The following is a 6,803-nucleotide window of genomic DNA, read 5'->3' on the forward strand; positions in this document are numbered from 1 at the left end:
CCTCCTCACTTGCTTTTTTCTGGGTTTTTTTATTTATTATTTAATCTGAGCACCATCTCTCTCTCTCTCTCTCTCTCTCTCTCTCTCTCTCTCTCTCTCTCTCTCACACTCTCTTTTTGTTTTTGGTGAATTGAAATCTGGTGCTGGCGATTCTATGAATGGAAAGTAGAGTGCAATAGCATTCAAAGACTCATAATCAAGGCACATGTCTTTGCCAAACATCCTGTACACGGTGACCACAATGGAAATACCCTATTAAGGTGTGTATTGCTTTTATTAGTAATTATGAATTAAAATGTGTGCGTATCAATGTCTGTATTTTAAGCATTTTACAATGACTCAGATGGAGCTAATCATTTTGTAAAATATTGTTACATGAATATGTTTCTCTTTAAAGCTGTATACTATCACACTATGTGATAAGTGTGTGAATTTAGTACCACCCCATCCGATGACTGCACTGTGAGTTAAGTTCACAAATCCGACTACTTCAGCAGTGTAGTGACAGGATTTGTTGGTCAGCGTAATACTTCAGCAGCATAATGCAGGGATTGGTTGATTTTTTTGGGTCTTGTTTAAGTACGTCACTCGTGTTGCCCCGTGAATGACCTTGTTTGTTTACTTCACAAAGCCTCTGTGTAGTGTGAACGAGTGAACTGATCATGTGACACCAACGCAAAAACAACACCAACATTGCAGCTCACAGTACCTCTTTTTCGCTCGCTTCTTGTGGAGCAGCCAGAGAAATGACAACACTGATGTTGAGCACCGGCCGCCATTTTGAGAATAGACTCCAGCCTCTTGCTCTGGCTTAGAAATAGTACCACCATTTCAAACCTCGGCTCCTCAGTCCTCGTGTCGATGGCCTGTGTCTAAAGGCAGCTGTTCTTCCTTACGACTCTACTTTAGACCATAGATTCATCTATGAGCTTGTCACGAAGAGCACTGCACACCTCCACAAACTTGTCTTTTCCACTTCCTGTCTAGTTCGCTTTCTTTTCAGCAGGCTATTTTCAGTCTCTTTCCTTTGCCTCTCTGTGTATGCACTCACAAATATGTCTGTGTGTCTGTGTGTCTGTATGTGTGTGTGTGTGTGTGTGTGTCTGGTGTGGGCAGGGTGCGGGGGGCTCATAATATCGGATTGCACAGCCAGCCCCAGCCAAATGCGAATTTTATACTCTAGTGAACACAGGCTCTAGCTTTCATTAGCTCATATTCTCCTCAGCGGTGCAAACACCCTGTCGTCGTGTGTGCGGGGGTCTGCCTGAGGAGCAGAGGGCGAGAGAGCCTGCAACGGCAAGCAGGGGTGGGGTGGGGTGGGGTGGAGTGGGGTAGGGATGGAAGAGTCGCCAGGCTTTTCCTGGACCGACATTACACCCTTGCCTGGAACACACTCCTGGAACATACAGCCCCACTGTTCCCTGCTACTGGATTCTAGGTGAGTGTGGGGAGGGGGTGTAAGAGGGTGGATTTGGGGATGAGGATTGGGCACTAATGATTCTGTTAAGATGGAGTAATATATGGAGCAATGTGCTAATATAAGATGGAGTATTATATAATGTGGTAACAGAACTCTGCCAGACGTATTCAATTTCATTCCAACGTTCCTTTTCGCCAGCTGATTTAACCTAATTTATTGCCATGGTGGGTGGGTGTGCAGGCCGCTTTTTAGTAATTAGCATAGCTAGGGGTGGGGTTACTAGCAATAGATTGTTTGCATTGGCTAAGATGTACAGTCACTGTTTGCACTGGCAGAGATTGGTTATAGTCCGTTATTAATAAATGTGATTAGGTAAGAAAATAATAATCAGGTTAGTAACCCCTCAAGGCCCAATTTTTAATGCAAATAAAAACACCATATTCTGAACCACGGAAGTAAAAACCATTGGCTTGTCCTAGAAATGGAAGGCAGCTCTGTTTTTTGTTTTGTTTTCTTATTCTTAGACCACTGAAACTTTGTTCCGGTCTGCTTTCGTCTTCGATCTATGGTCGCTGAATTGAGAAGAGGCGAGCAAACTGAAGAGAGAAATGTACATGTACGTAAGCCTCGTGCCCACAGAAGAGAGGGGGAAAACAGGGCCATAGGATATGAGAATTGTTTCTGTCAGAGCGTCCCCTGAGAGACGCAACGAATGCTGACTCTGTCTCATTCTATTAAAGCAAGCAGTTCTTCGCAACCCTGCCTTTCTCCCAATCTCTCTCTCTCTCTCTCTCTTTCTCTCATTGCCCTAGTCTCTTTCCATTCCACAACTGGAAAGAGAAACTCTCATCCCTTCTTTTCTTTGCTGCTATTTTTGTTTGATGACCACAGGAGATTTGATTGCCCTTTGCTAGACGTTCTCATAAAGCAGGTCTATCCGGCGCCCAGGGTTTACAGAACAGGAGGTCCGCGTGCATATGAACTGGAGTAAACAGGGTGAAAGGTGAACGTTTTCCCTCTGTTCACACCTCAGTGCTAATGACTGTGGAGTCTGCTTCCTCCTTCAGCCCTCTCTTGCTCTTCTGGCTCCCCTTCCTCCAGTCAGCCAAACAAACAGAGCATCAGCTTCAATTTAACCTCTGTCTGTGTTGCACTGACAGTGTGTTTGTGTGTATGTGAGTGTGTGTGTGTGTGTGTGTGTGTGTGTGTGTGTGTGTGTGTTAAAGAGAGAGTGGCCCTAAAGCTCTAAGGAGAAGCAAAAAAAAAAAGTTCACCTGTGTTCAGTATCTCACTGTGTGCAGTCTCCCTCTCTCTCTCTCTCTCTCTCTCTCTCTCTCTCCCTCCCCCCTCCATCGGGTTCAGTTGGAGTGCACAGGGACAGAGGACAGTGGGTAAAATGGAAGCATCTACACACGCCTCTGGCCTGTCATCTCTGTCACGCCGCTGAAGTGGTGATGCGTGGCTCGACTGGGGCGGCTGCTCTTCCCTGTTTCTCTCTCTCCTGCTCCACAGTGATGAAACAGGACCTGTGCATTAAACCCATCGACCACTATGTGCAACAGACCTGATTATGACCCCCAGGAACCAGATTAAAGGCAGAAACAGAGAAAAGAATGAGACAGCGAGGATGTATCGGTGACCAGATTTCACGCATGCATTTTAAGCATTAAAGTACTATTGCTCGTACCATTGCTTACTGCGAAGACTGTGCTTTATCACTGACATCCTACAGTAAAACGCTCTCCTTTTCATTCGTTCCTTTCACCGTCAGGTCTACAATTCGTGAGGATGGTGTCAGTTAATTTGTCTGCAGGTCCGCGCGGACTGCTTGAACATTGAGTGATGAGGTTAGGAGCGCAGTTCATTAGCTCCGACCCACGGAGCAGCGAACGAATGATCGGATCTGACATATGACGGCCAAGGGTCTCTAATGTTTCCAATGACACACTCACTGCGGCAGTTTCCCATGCACGGGGAGGTGCTCCTGACACATGCTCCCCACATGAACATGTGTGTGCTATTGCACGTTATGGCATTTCATAACAAAGAGCTACATTAAAAAGACTCACAAGCTGTACATTTTTTTTACTAGGCTAATGTAAAAAGAGTAAATAATTTAAAATGACAGTCTCAACTCGTTTTATTACTACCTCTCTATATGAAGTGTTTACATTACAATTACTGTATGTTTTGTTTTTTTGTTTGTTTTTAACAAAAGTACTAATTGACACTTTTTTTGTCTTTTGTTCTCTTCTTCAAAGTGCAACAGCTCAGTCACATTTCAGAGAAGTGTTTTGTATGCCTAAGGTAAAATCATCATTAAAGTCATCATCAAAAAAGATGACTTAATGAGACATACAAAACAGAAAGCAACACGCAGTTTACACCCAGAAGCCAGCAAGGCAACACATTCAAATACACATCTGATGAAAATTCAGCAAATTATTCTTTAAGACACACAGTATGACTAATAGAAAAGGCTTGCCACTTAAATTTAATTGAATTCTATTTCACAGTTAGTGAATATAGTTGTTACTCAAATTAATTAGCATTTTAATATATTGTAATTAGCTGTTGTTTGTTTTTTGGGGTTTTTTTTTTAATAGTTATTCATTTATTCATAAATTTCTTCAACATGCAACAGTAACTGACATGTGAACGCAGTCCTCATATCACTCTCATATCAGTCAAATTTCAAATCGTAGCCTCTGTAAGCACAAACCCTAGCAGGCGTGTTGGGGACCGACGGGGATCTCGCGCCTCTAAAACCTTTAAAGCTCTCCTTTACCCTTTCCTTGAACTTTAGTGAAAACCTCAATCTTTCCCCAAGCTTCCGAGTGGCTGTGTTCTGTCATGTGGTGCCTATGCTGCGTATAAGGGTCAGGGTGGCCCAATTAAGACGATTCCACTGGTGCGTCCACCGTGGACACCGAGAGGTGGACAGAGGGAGGGACACTGTTAGCATCCCGCTGTTTGACATTTCACTCAGAATAATTTAAAGCCACTTTGTAAATAATTAAACCTCCCTCCTGGCTTTTAAGAGCTGCTACTGGTTGCTGTCATTTAGATGTCCCTGCAGTTGTTTTATTTATTTATTTAGTTTCTTGGAGCCCTTAATGTGGATCATGTTGCGTGTGTGTGTGTGTGTGTGTGTGTGTGTGTGTGTGTGTGGTAGCAGGGAAACTGACTTGTCTGAAGGTATTACATTTCTTGTAACATGTCTAGCAGTTTGAAACTACTGCTTGTTTTGTTTAAAACTAAAATGGCTTTGTCTCTGTCTTTAATCGTTGGCAAAACAATTATAGAATCAAAAAACAAATATAGAATTTCTGTATCTATTTTTTCATGTGCATGAAAAATGTTTTGAAAATAATAATAATAATTGAAAATAATAAACTATTTATAAAAATAAAAAAATGTTTTAATATGAAAGAATAGTGTGAAGTTTCCACAATAGTTTTCAAGCTTTCACAATAAAGGCCCTCAAATATCCATGTCACCTCTGAGCTTGTGTGTGTGTGTGTGTGTGTGTGTGTGTGTGTGTGTGTGTGTGTGTGTGTGTGTGTGTGTGTGTGTGTGTGTGGCTTTGGCGTGAGTGAGTATGGGTGTGTGTGGGTTGGACGTGAGCTGAAACCCAAAGTTGCTGGGATAATGAACGTCAATGCGTAATACACAGTAAAAAGTTTACAGTGTACTGTAATTACTGTACAATATAGTTATAAGACCAAATTCTGGGCCTCTACTCCCACCATATGGAAAGAATGTCCAGCTGAGGCCAAGACGCACATTACCGCACAGATCTGGACCAGCTCCACCTAGTCCACATATATGCACTGGAATCTGAAAATCAATAAATATAAACAAACAAACAAGCAAATAAATAAATAAATAACTGAAGCACCTACAGTAATTAATACAAAAATTTAAATGAAATAAACGGATCTACTTGAGTTGTAACATTTCATGTAATATTGTAATCACTTATTCAACAATAAATGTAAAGTTTATAATAATAATAATAATAATAATAATAATAATAATAATTTTGTATTTAGCACATTTTACCTTTATATATTTGTCATAAATCAAATCCAAATGTATCTAACATGAAGACTGAATTTACTATGTGGTTTGTGTATGGACAAGGCACTGCTCCATTGCACAGTGTGCTTGTGTGCTTCCTGCTGACCGTGCTTGTGCTAGGACTGTAGTGTACTTCTATGGCCTCTGTCTATCAGGCACAAAATGGCCTCCCTATAGAGCCTGAACTGTATCTGCCAGAGTCGATAGCATTGCAAAAATAAACACACACACACACACACACACACACACACACACACACACACACACACACACACACACACACACACACACACACACACACACACACACACACATCTACCCAGCAAAGAAATTAGTGGTTCCTCTATCGTTCTCACTATATTAGAAGCAGCAATGCAAGAGTTCTTACTGCATGCTTGCAATTATATGCACAGCTGGTTTTTAGATTGTCTAAAAGCAAAATGTCAGCATGTCTGGTGCAAGGCCACAGTATGGTCTGATTACACTAGAATGCATCCTACGAACTAGATCCCACACAATAAATGCATCGCATACAGTAATTAAGCAGGCTCTATACCAGCATACATGTCTGTGTCCTAGCTTCGCTGGTACGGTGAGGGATAGGAGGATTTGATGGAGTGGGGTTTGGACCCAGACATGCCTGTCCCCATGGGTGGGACAGTAGATCGTGGGAGAGTTGAGCCGCAGATCACGGCGCTGTCAACATTCATTTATCAGTATCGTCTTTCTGCCTGACCGACACGGGACCAAGCATTCTTTCAGAACCAGGAGAGGACAGAGTAGAGGTCCTGGCACAAGGCTTTGTGGGTAGGGGATTGGGGTTCACTAGGAGTGGGCAAGGTGTGGGGTCCGGTGATGCATTGGGCAGTGCTCTTTGGAGGACGACCTCTGGGAGTTCTAGTGGAAGAGATGGGGGCGTGTTATGAGTCTGGATGACCAATGTAGCTCTATTCTGCTTTGACCTATTTGACAAAGATGCATATAGACAGACATACACTCAGACATTCACTAACACAAACATGCACACACACACACAAACACAGAGGCTCAGACACAGGCTTAATTAACATGGCCCTTTGGATTGGTTTATTGATGTGTGTCATTTTTTACTGGAAGCTGTGGTGCAGGATACCACACACAAAATTTCATCCTGTGGGTGTTCTCAGGAAGTGGAATGTGCAGTACTCTGTTTTGACTCTGTGGAAGACAGACATACACAGTTACATACAGTTACCTGCATGACATGTGTAAAGCAACTAAGAGCCTGGCCAGGTCTGAGCAGAGTTGTCATAGGTGACAA

The 6,803-nt window shown here is 42.6% G+C and overlaps 2 long non-coding RNA genes across 3 annotated transcripts in view; one reads left to right on the plus strand and one right to left on the minus strand.

Annotated features, from left to right (window-relative positions):
• The window catches only part of LOC145659305 (uncharacterized), an 18,080-nt gene extending 16,940 nt beyond the window's left edge, over nucleotides 1-1,140 (minus strand). The window contains exon 1 of the long non-coding RNA XR_014125376.1: nucleotides 710-1,140. This is a non-coding gene — a long non-coding RNA (uncharacterized LOC145659305). The remainder of the gene's footprint in view (nucleotides 1-709) is intronic.
• Nucleotides 171-4,886, plus strand: LOC145659304 (uncharacterized). Of its 2 annotated transcripts, XR_014125375.1 has the most exons (4): nucleotides 171-260; nucleotides 1,117-1,438; nucleotides 1,945-2,423; nucleotides 2,783-4,886. It is a non-coding gene; the product is annotated as an uncharacterized LOC145659304 (long non-coding RNA). The 2 variants fall into 2 exon arrangements; XR_014125374.1 differs by having other exon boundaries at nucleotides 1,945-4,886.
• Nucleotides 4,887-6,803: the final 1,917 nt, after the last annotated feature.

This window comes from Electrophorus electricus, chromosome 9 (assembly GCF_041902795.1).
Source record: "Electrophorus electricus isolate QZ-2024a chromosome 9, ASM4190279v1, whole genome shotgun sequence".
NCBI lineage: Eukaryota > Metazoa > Chordata > Actinopteri > Gymnotiformes > Gymnotidae > Electrophorus > Electrophorus electricus.